Genomic DNA, 12,055 nt, shown 5'->3' with positions numbered 1-12,055 from the left:
CTCGGAGGTTATGCAAAGATATTCCACGCATTTTTCTCAATGGTTTCAACGTGGTAACTGTTGGTTTGAATATCCTTAATACTCAATAACATTCTTCTGGAACGTTGACTTGATACACATTTACGCAAGCGTACGTATCGTTGTCAAGATAGGGAAGTATAATGCCCAAAGTTATCGTACCACGGGGATTAGTGGCTAACCCACAATCCTTGGGTGGTCGGAACTAAAGTCACTAAGCAAACAAAATAAAAATAAAGTGAATAAAAAGGCTATTCTAAGGCACCAAGCCTTAGCAATGCTCGGCTTTGGTTTTCACCAAAGCCTAATCAAAACTAAGAGCCTAGTGGTGGATATGCACAAATGAGTGGAAGAGTTTAATGTTTGGGGGTTGATTTTAACTTAACAAATAATAATGAAATGTAAAGCAATAAAAATAAAAATGAAATGTAAACAATAAAAATGAGAATGTCGGGTGTTAGGGAGGTTCCTTCACCCAAATCTCATGTGTCGGAAGATAATCTAATGTAGATGCATATTTCCTATTTTGGCGGTAGTCGTATCCAAGGCGGTTCAAGGCTCAAGGACCGAAATTCCCTTTCATGGTATTCCTACTCCGGTTCAAGGGCCGTAGGGACTCACTTGGCATGAATTAGAGCCGGTTCAATGGTCACTAATTCACATCAAGAGGCGTAGAGATCGAGGAATTAGACTACTAAGCGACCCGCCCGCGCAATCACGCAACGGGTGTAAATCACCATGCTTATAACCCCTCGAATACGAAATTGAAGGTTTCTAGCTTAGGAATTAGAGGGAGTCAAGCCTCTAACTCCATCCTAGACATGCTCAAAATACACACCCTAGAGTTGACTAGACTTCTAGACATGCATTTTAACCCAACAAAAATAGATATAAGCATCCATCATATGAAAATTGCATCATTACATTAAATTAAACATCTTTTACACAAAATTTTGGGTTAGGGACACAACCCTAAAACCCAACAAGAAAATTACTCACAACCCATAATTATAGACATCAAAAATACAAAATTCAAAGAGAAAAGAAAAGAGAAGTGTAGGAGAAAACAATAATAGCCACAATTAGCTAGAAAGCCAACATGACTACTATTGAATTATAACTCCCACAATTACCCAAATATTGAATCTTGTAGAGGTTGAGCCCTTGATGAATGCTTGAAGCTTTGGGTGAGTAAATCCTTCAAATCTCAAAATAAAATAGAAAGAAAAGAGGAAAAATGGAGGAGAAAGGAGAGAGGCTGCCTCTGTTTTGGTGTGTGCGGCACTGTTCTGCTAGGGTTCTCCCGTATGAATCGAGGGCAAGGAGTATGTATAGGAATATATGTGTGTGGCCGGGCTGTGTGGTCATGAAATAGATAAGGCCACATGGCATCACATGATGGGCCTAAAGAAGAAAGAAGAAGCATGGTCTGAAACAAAAGCTTAATTAAGAAATGGTTCTTAATTAATTGATCACCACGTGCATGCAGATTCCATTCTTCAATTTTTTTCTTTTCCTTTTTCTATTTCTTCTTTTCCACACCACATGGCCTTCACACCTTTGATGATGTTGACCTTGGTCAACTCGTTCATTGATTGTTGACTTTTCCCATCACTGTTTCGAAAATTCTACTTTGCTTCAAAATCATGTCATTTCTTCTCGGTTTTCGTAATTTCGCTTATTTCCTACAAAATAAAGAAAATGAATTAATTACATATTAATTAACAAGGAGATTGACTTATTTCTAGTGTTTTAGATACAATTAGACGCATATAAATGTGTATAATCACACCCCCACACTTGAACTTTGCTTGTCCCCAAGCAAACTAAATGTAAAATAATATGCAAAAATCTATTAACTCAAACACAAATGCTTTAACATAAAGAAACTGCGGTATTAGCCTTTTCCAACTATAATCCTCAGAGAACTAATTATGTACATGACCATGAAGTAGATGTAAGCATAACATAATATTTTTGAATTTGTGAGGCAATTAAGAAGCACATGTGAAAAATGCTCAAGTATATGCATGTATTGACCACGTGTCAAATCAATCCACCATAATCAAATAGGCATATAGAAGACCCAATATAACCCGCTAAACTCACATAGGTTCACTAAATATTACCGCTCAAGTGTTTAAGGGTTATATGTATTTCACTCAAAAATAATTTCACAACACGCGTCGCCATATGCTTGCTCTTTGACCTCATCTCCGCTAGGTAACCCACAACATTCAAGATTAAGAGGTCTTTTATTTGGTTGTAATGGGGCTAAGGGCAAGTGGCAATAAGAAATAAAGGATAGGGAAAGACAAAGTCCATGAAAATCGGTGAAGCAACTCTCTCTTGTAGAGATTTAAGACTTTGCTTACAAATGCTAACTCACTCACTCTAATCCCAATGTACAACCCACGCTATACTATACTATAAACAAAAATAATATTAGTTTTTTTTTTTTTTTTTTTTTCAACACTTTTTTTTTCTCAATTCTCTCTTCTTCTTTTTTTCTTTTGAACCTCTCTTTTTTTTTCTTTTTTTTTTTTTATGAAACCCTTTCGAAACTTTCTTTTCTATACAAAATCACTCACCCCCACACTTATTCTTTTGTAACCTGACACTTTAGACTTTTCCTTTCTTTTGAAGCACTCAAACATAAAGTCATTCTCTCGAATCGCTTCACCAACTACCATGGAAGGGTAGGATAAAAGTGTATAGGCTAGGTAGGGATTTTTGTGGTGGTAATGAACAAAAATGCTAAATTATATAAATAGGCTCAAATTGGCAATCTAGTGGTAAATATTTTTGGGCACATGCTTCTTTGGCCATGGTGGTATATAGTCCTAATGCCTCCATCCTTTCTATCATGTCGCAAGCTAAAAGCAGCCTCAAGAGGTTTCAAGCAAGTTCTAGATACGCAATGTCATGAAATTGTACACACATGAAAGAATAAGTGAATGAACGATGCATACACTATAGATATAAGCACAAAAGCTCACAAATAAGGGTATGCAAGTTAATCGAATAATCTATATACTTCTCTAATTATGATGAACCAACCTAACCATAGGCTATATGCACACATATAATCAAGCATAGATCACATATACACTCAATCACAAAACAAATTCAAAGTCCTAGATCATGCTCAATCTATCCACAATCATAACAAGTTAAGTCCATGGCTCGTCATTGGGGTTGGAAAAGGCATTAACCACTAAAATATAATTACATAAAGCTAATCTAATTTTTTTTAATTTTTTTGTTTTTAGGGCACCCGAGCCCTCACCCCCACACTTAAAACCAACATTGTCCTCAATGTTGTAAAGTGAGCTCGAAAGCTAAAATCCGTGTCGGATTTAGGCATAAGAGTGAAGTTAGGGCGAAGGCACAAAAATTAACTATGAAAATGAAAATCTAAATGCGGAGAAAAGTTACGGAAAACCCCCTTTGTCGACCCTTAATTGCTCACGACCTTCGGAGAAGAACAATATGAGACACCACTTCAAGGCACAAGGCCTTGACTTCCTTTATGTATGCTCCATAATAGCTCTAGGTGCTCATAAAAAGATCAACTCCATTGAGAAATGTGTTGTGTCCAATAGCAACGCATCACAAATAGGCCACCAAAGAATAAGGACAAGGTCCTCCATTAAGCATATGGCCTTGACCACCTCCAAAACACCTCACAACAGCCCTACAATGGCCTCCATTGAAGAATACTACTCACTAACAAATTCATTCTTTCTTCACACTTCCAACTCCGAACACCTCCCATCCTCCCAAAAATATGGCCAAATAGCCTTATTGAAGCAAAATAAACCAGGAAATTTTAAAACCACCTAGGGTTGCCTCCCTAGAAGCGCTTGTTTTTAAAGACCCCAAGCCGGTCTATAGAACATGATCGTTGTCAAGGTGGATACTTCTCAAGTACGACCACCCTATTGTTTGGGGCTAAAGGACTCCTTGATGTATCATAGAGGCAAGACCAAGAACTACTTATGAATATTCCAAATGGCAAGCAAAAGTGTAGCTTCTTAATTTTCCTCTTCTTCTCAATTTTTCTTCTAGGAGCCAATATACTTGCCTTCTCATTCTCAAGTGGTATAGAAATAATGCTCTTACAAACAATAGGTGGTAGAAGCTCCCGAGAGTGATGGGAAAGGTTAAGTGTAAGTGCTCCACTTCCTTTCCAATCCATCACCTCATTGTAGAAACATTGACCACTAAATGGTGGATTGGGAGGTAAAAATACCTTGATCCCAATCCTCGCATTAAGAACATAAGTGCTCAATATTCTACAATCCACCTTGGGAAGCTCATGATGGATCTCCATGGATGTGGGAGGAGAGAAAGTCCTTGGCTCTTCAATTTCTTCATCATCACAAGCTAGTGAAAGACTCTCTTCCTCCATGGGAATATCGACCTCAATGATTAAGGGATCATGGTGTAAATCTTCAAGCTCCACATCTTCCTCACTAGACAAGCTATCCTCTTCTTCGGAATCAACTTCATATACCTGCTCTTCATTGTGAAGATTAGATTTCCAATATTGCACCGGTTCCTCCGAAGTGTAGTCTCTCACCCCACTTGCATTGGAACTTTCATAACCAAGCTCACTTTCTTGTTCATGAACATCACCATCTCGATCTTGAATAGGCAACTCTTGTTCATGATGCTCATAATATACTTCTTCTCTTGAATTAGGCTCCATTTGGTCAAAGAAAGATTCATGCTCATAAATGGTGAAGGGTGGCTCTTGTGCAAGACTAGCTTTAAGTTGCTCATTGGAATGTAGAAGCATCTCTTGAGAAGCTTGCAATCGAGCTTGGGAGGCTTGCAAGAGAGCTTGAGAAGCTTGCAATTGAGCTAGTAGTCCTTCAGCGAATTCCTTTCTAGGCTCATAAGCTTGATAACCTCCACCATATAAACTTTCTTGCTCATATCCCCATGGGTCTTCCCATCCATAGTTCCACCGATCCATAGCTCAATGTAATAGAAAATAAGTACCTATGGATTCACAAGAATGAGATAAGTAACCAAAACTTAAAAAGAAAATAGAAAAATTACTACACAAAACATAATAAACTATTTAGATCAACAAATATTCCTTTTTTTTTTTTTTCAAAGAAACAAAAATATGCTAAAGTGACCTAAAGAACCGATTCACCAAGGGATTAAGGCTATTAAACCCTAATCCCCGGCAACGGCGCCATTGACTTGGATACACATTTACGCAAGCGTACGTATCATTGTCAAGATAGGGAAATATTATGCCCAAAGTTTATCGTACCACGGGGATTAGTGGCTAACCCACAATCCTTGGGTAATCGGAAATAAAGACACTTAGCAAACAAAGAAAAGAAAAAGAAAATAAATAAAAATGTTAATCTAAGGCACCAAGCCCTAGCAATGCTCGGTTTTGGTTCTCACCAAAGCCTAATCAAAACTAAGAACCTAGCGGGTGGTTATTTACAATGAGTCGAAGTTCAATATTTTGGATAGAGGATTTTAAATTAACAAAATGTAATGAAATGAAAAGCAATTAATAAAAACACAAAGAAATTAATAAAAGTATAAACAATATAAATGGGAATGTTGGGTGCTAGGGAGGTTCCTTCACCCAAATTCTATGTGTCGGAAGCTAATCTAATATAGATGCATATTTCCTATTTTGGCGGTAGTCGTATCCAAGGCGGTTCAAGGCTCAAGGACCGAAATTCCCTTTCATGATATTCCTACTCCGGTTCAAGGGCCGTAGGGACTCACTTGGCATGAATTAGAGCCGGTTCAATGGTCACTAATTCACACCAAGAGGCATAGAGATCGAGGAATTAGACTACTAAGTGACCCGCCCGCGCAATCACGCAACGGGTGTAAATCACCATGCTTATAACCCCTCGAATACGAAATTGAAGGTTTCTAGCTTAGGAATTAGAGGGAGTCAAGCCTCTAACTCCATCCTAGACATGCTCAAAATACACACCCTAGAGTTGACTAGACTTCTAGACATGCATTTTAACCCAACAAAAATAGATATAAGCATCCATCATATGAAAATTGCATCATTACATTAAATTAAACATCTTTTACACAAAATTTTGGGTTAGGGACACAACCCTAAAACCCAACAAGAAAATTACTCACAACCCATAATTATAGACATCAAAAATACAAAATTCAAAGAGAAAAGAAAAGAGAAGTGTAGGAGAAAACAATAATAGCCACAATTAGCTAGAAAGCCAACATGACTACTATTGAATTATAACTCCCACAATTACCCAAATATTGAATCTTGTAGAGGTTGAGCCCTTGATGAATGCTTGAAGCTTTGGGTGAGTAAATCCTTCAAATCTCAAAATAAAATAGAAAGAAAAGAGGAAAAATGGAGGAGAAAGGAGAGAGGCTGCCTCTGTTTTGGTGTGTGCGGCACTGTTCTGCTAGGGTTCTCCCGTATGAATCGAGGGCAAGGAGTATGTATAGGAATATATGTGTGTGGCCGGGCTGTGTGGTCATGAAATAGATAAGGCCACATGGCATCACATGATGGGCCTAAAGAAGAAAGAAGAAGCATGGTCTGAAACAAAAGCTTAATTAAGAAATGGTTCTTAATTAATTGATCACCACGTGCATGCAGATTCCATTCTTCAATTTTTTTTCTTTTCCTTTTTCTATTTCTTCTTTTCCACACCACATGGCCTTCACACCTTTGATGATGTTGACCTTGGTCAACTCGTTCATTGATTGTTGACTTTTCCCATCACTGTTTCGAAAATTCTACTTTGCTTCAAAATCATGTCATTTCTTCTCGGTTTTCGTAATTTCGCTTATTTCCTACAAAATAAAGAAAATGAATTAATTACATATTAATTAACAAGGAGATTGACTTATTTCTAGTGTTTTAGTTTCTGTCCTGAAATTCAGTTGAATTTGGGTGACTATAGATTCCATTCTACATGCTATTTTGAGCTGAAATTTTTTTTGGAGCTATTCTTCTATATGTCTACTGTCTTGTGCCAAAATTTGAACCACTTTCAGTCACTGGAACTCAAGTTATTTAGTGGTCAATGCAAGGAGGTCAGAACAGAGACAGCTACTGTAGAGTGACTTTGAGAAGCTATACCCTCTACATATCAAGCTATTTGGAGCTAAAATTTTTCAGAGATGTATCTTCACATGTCCTCTATACACAGAAGAAACAGTTTTTGATTTTAACCTTCCTAGCTTCAGATATTGTGTTCCAAGTGACAGAGGTCAGAAGCAGGGCACAGCAGAAACTGCAGAACAGATCAGTGAGTTTGGAGGCCAACGATTTTTGACTCATAATTGATTTTCAAGTGAAATTTTAACCAAAGGTAGCTTCATGAGTCTAGTTTTATATCCAGTTGGTCTCATCCTCTTTGCACCTCTGGAGCTTCAGATATTTCTGTGTTGGTGACTGAGGGTCAGCAGAAAACTTCATGACAGATTGGCAAGTTTGACCAGCTTTAATTTTCATTTCAATTGGAGATAGGTGGATAACTTTATATGGATAGAAAGCTCTCTGAGTCTACTTTCCATTTCAAGTGGAATCACCTGATTATCACTTTCTGAGTATGAGATATGGGCATTTGAAGACAGAAAGGTCATTGCTGGAAGTTTTCTGCACTCACTAGTTTGTGTTCACTCGGGTTGGTTGGACTTCTTTGCACTTCATTTCATCTTTGAAGGATAATCTATGGGTCGTTGTAGTATAGTGGTAAGTATTCCCGCCTGTCACGCGGGTGACCCGGGTTCGATCCCCGGCAACGGCGCCATTGACTTGATACACATTTACGCAAGCGTACGTATCGTTGTCAAGATAGGGAAGTATAATGCCCAAAGTTATCGTACCACGGGGATTAGTGGCTAACCCACAATCCTTGGGTGGTCGGAACTAAAGTCACTAAGCAAACAAAATAAAAATAAAGTGAATAAAAAGGCTATTCTAAGGCACCAAGCCTTAGCAATGCTCGGCTTTGGTTTTCACCAAAGCCTAATCAAAACTAAGAGCCTAGTGGTGGATATGCACAAATGAGTGGAAGAGTTTAATGTTTGGGGGTTGATTTTAACTTAACAAATAATAATGAAATGTAAAGCAATAAAAATAAAAATGAAATGTAAACAATAAAAATGAGAATGTCGGGTGTTAGGGAGGTTCCTTCACCCAAATCTCATGTGTCGGAAGATAATCTAATGTAGATGCATATTTCCTATTTTGGCGGTAGTCGTATCCAAGGCGGTTCAAGGCTCAAGGACCGAAATTCCCTTTCATGGTATTCCTACTCCGGTTCAAGGGCCGTAGGGACTCACTTGGCATGAATTAGAGCCGGTTCAATGGTCACTAATTCACATCAAGAGGCGTAGAGATCGAGGAATTAGACTACTAAGCGACCCGCCCGCGCAATCACGCAACGGGTGTAAATCACCATGCTTATAACCCCTCGAATACGAAATTGAAGGTTTCTAGCTTAGGAATTAGAGGGAGTCAAGCCTCTAACTCCATCCTAGACATGCTCAAAATACACACCCTAGAGTTGACTAGACTTCTAGACATGCATTTTAACCCAACAAAAATAGATATAAGCATCCATCATATGAAAATTGCATCATTACATTAAATTAAACATCTTTTACACAAAATTTTGGGTTAGGGACACAACCCTAAAACCCAACAAGAAAATTACTCACAACCCATAATTATAGACATCAAAAATACAAAATTCAAAGAGAAAAGAAAAGAGAAGTGTAGGAGAAAACAATAATAGCCACAATTAGCTAGAAAGCCAACATGACTACTATTGAATTATAACTCCCACAATTACCCAAATATTGAATCTTGTAGAGGTTGAGCCCTTGATGAATGCTTGAAGCTTTGGGTGAGTAAATCCTTCAAATCTCAAAATAAAATAGAAAGAAAAGAGGAAAAATGGAGGAGAAAGGAGAGAGGCTGCCTCTGTTTTGGTGTGTGCGGCACTGTTCTGCTAGGGTTCTCCCGTATGAATCGAGGGCAAGGAGTATGTATAGGAATATATGTGTGTGGCCGGGCTGTGTGGTCATGAAATAGATAAGGCCACATGGCATCACATGATGGGCCTAAAGAAGAAAGAAGAAGCATGGTCTGAAACAAAAGCTTAATTAAGAAATGGTTCTTAATTAATTGATCACCACGTGCATGCAGATTCCATTCTTCAATTTTTTTTCTTTTCCTTTTTCTATTTCTTCTTTTCCACACCACATGGCCTTCACACCTTTGATGATGTTGACCTTGGTCAACTCGTTCATTGATTGTTGACTTTTCCCATCACTGTTTCGAAAATTCTACTTTGCTTCAAAATCATGTCATTTCTTCTCGGTTTTCGTAATTTCGCTTATTTCCTACAAAATAAAGAAAATGAATTAATTACATATTAATTAACAAGGAGATTGACTTATTTCTAGTGTTTTAGATACAATTAGACGCATATAAATGTGTATAATCAAACGTGGAGATTATAAGGCCTCATTAATGATAGGTTCAGTACCATTGGACAACATATAGTGGGTTTTGCCATAACCCTCTATCAGGTTGGATTGGCCTGATACGGTTGTCATAGAGGTATGAATAGACAATAAGTTTGGAAAATATCTCCGATCTGGGAGTATGGTGTGTGTAATAGCACTTTTAACCAGACAACAAACTTCCCCACAGAATATGCCTATTCATTTATTTAATTCAATGGATCACATGTATGAATAAGTTTATTGAATTAAATATATTCAAACATAACCACATTTCTATAATCCAAAATAATTGCAAACATAAATCACTAAAAATAATCCGAAGATGTTTAATTCATTAAGATGAAATAGATATGACACAAGGGACCAATTATACCCATGTCTTCGAGTTCTAATCCTCGGTATGTTCAGTAACTGCCTGAAAATCCATGATCTCTAGTGTGGAATTGATAGAAAAATGACCCTTCAATAAAGTTGGTATTTCGAGTTCCGCGACCGGCGTAATACTCATCTACTGCTTCGGCTATCGCACAACAGGTGCGGGACCAGTAGTCAATTCCTCCAAATCAATAACAAAGATCATGCTGATTCTGGTGGCAACAGGCCGGACCAGTGTTCCTTTCAACTTGGGCTTGCTGAGTTATGGCATCATGGTTCCTACCACGTGGAGCCTAATTATGTGGCCTCTTGGACTTTGGCCAAGTGGCAGACGGTCATATGGGTTAATTTCGTTCTGCCAATCATGTCTTGCTTCAAGCAAGAAATGGTTATCTGATGGTGAAAGTGCTCTTCCAGAGCGACCCAAAGAGTCTGTATATCATCTTCATCGGATACTCAACTTAGAGTGCTTTCTCCATTTGTTTCTTTATGAACATTATGGCACTCGCCTTAAAAACCTCAATGACGACATTGTCAATATCGATTGTTGATCTCATCTTCTTTATAGTCAGATGAATTTTCACATCTTGAGTCCACTTTAGATAGTTTCTTCTTGAGACTTCCAAAGCAACAAAGTCAAACATGTTGAGATTTGACATTTCTTACATGAAAGGAACAAATAATATTAGTGATTTGGGTAATATCATCCATAAGCAAGTAATGAGAACTTTAGGTTCTATAACATGGTATGAAAAATCGGATTAGACATGTAAAATCTACTGGCTTTATCATGTGTGGTGAATTTATGAAGAAAACTTCAAGTTTCTTAAACGGCATTATCGAAACTACAAGTTCAATTTATATACGAACTACTGGTTCATTTGGTACTTCTAGTTCATTAGGTACCTGCATTTTCTACACATATATTATAGTGCGAAAATTTAGACAAGTAACACAATAATATTGAATTGAGCAAATTGAAATAATCTCACAAATTGGATAAATAAAAATCACAAATCAATTGAGATATTAATTGCTTGCTAGTAACATAACATATTAATTATCACACAATTATGTGAATAAATGCTTCTGGCAATTAATTACACATATTAGATATGGTGAATCTATTTACAATATCAAATCATTTTTCCTTTTATTTGATTATGATGGACCAAAAGAGTGGGCTTGATAGTGAAGCCTATCAGACTTAGTCTGCGGACTCGTGACCTAGGCTTTCATGCACTAGTGAAAGAGTATGTGAGGCCTGCTGGGCTGCTAGGTCCTGCAGAGGGAGAGTGGGCCTGCTGGGCTCAGGCTAGTCTGCCAAGGAATGAAAAGTTATTACTCAACCCTTTCGGTAACTCTAATTGAATACGACCAGGTAAGGAAAGATGAGGTTTAGGTGGAGCGAGGCTCGCTTAAGTACACGGCCTCATCTGAACCTTTCCTAAACATCGCATCCAACTGGATGAGCCCAGTTTGAGAAGATTCATAACTTTTGTCATGGTAACATGTAGTGAGCTTCCTTGCAACTTGGGCCTGAGCTTCTGGCTCGAATTTGTTGTTATGACTTTGGGCTTGATTTGAGCTTCTGACTCAGTCTCTATTAATATTCACAATTATAACATAACCAAATTCAATATATGTTATTAAATCGTAACATAAATAAATTAATGCAGCGGTTATATACCTAAGGAAATGGGTTCAAATCTCATTAATGCTTCTGGCATTACGTACTGGTAATAAATTTGGCAAATGCTTCTGGCACAATGTTTATGTAATAATCGCGTAATAATTTAGCCCATAATGCTTCTAGCATAAAGAATTATAATGGCAGATTCAAATTTGTGTAACCAAAAATTAAGCCCATAATTCGCGCAATATACAATATTAAAATGTAGTAATAAAGAATACATTGTGAAACTACTATGGTAATTGTTTTGGATAAATATCAATCAAAACCAAAACATGAATTGAATTAATTGATCAATCACCAATTAAATGGAGTTGAATCTGCTTCTGGCAGTATTAATATTAAATGGTGGTGATAATTAGCAATTGGCCATAATGGCACAGTGGACAACATGTTGGGCTGGTACTCACTGTGGCTGGGTTCGAATCTCATAAATAACAGATTTTA

At 37.5% G+C, this 12,055-nt stretch overlaps 1 non-coding gene across 1 annotated transcript; it reads left to right on the top strand.

Moving 5' to 3' along the window:
* Positions 1-7,739: 7,739 nt before the first annotated feature.
* TRNAD-GUC lies at positions 7,740-7,811 on the top strand. The gene has a single exon. It is a non-coding gene; the product is annotated as a tRNA-Asp (tRNA).
* The last annotated feature ends 4,244 nt before the right edge of the window (positions 7,812-12,055 follow it).

This window comes from Rosa chinensis, chromosome 1 (assembly GCF_002994745.2).
Source record: "Rosa chinensis cultivar Old Blush chromosome 1, RchiOBHm-V2, whole genome shotgun sequence".
NCBI lineage: Eukaryota > Viridiplantae > Streptophyta > Magnoliopsida > Rosales > Rosaceae > Rosa > Rosa chinensis.
This window is presented reverse-complemented; position numbering and strand designations above follow the sequence as displayed.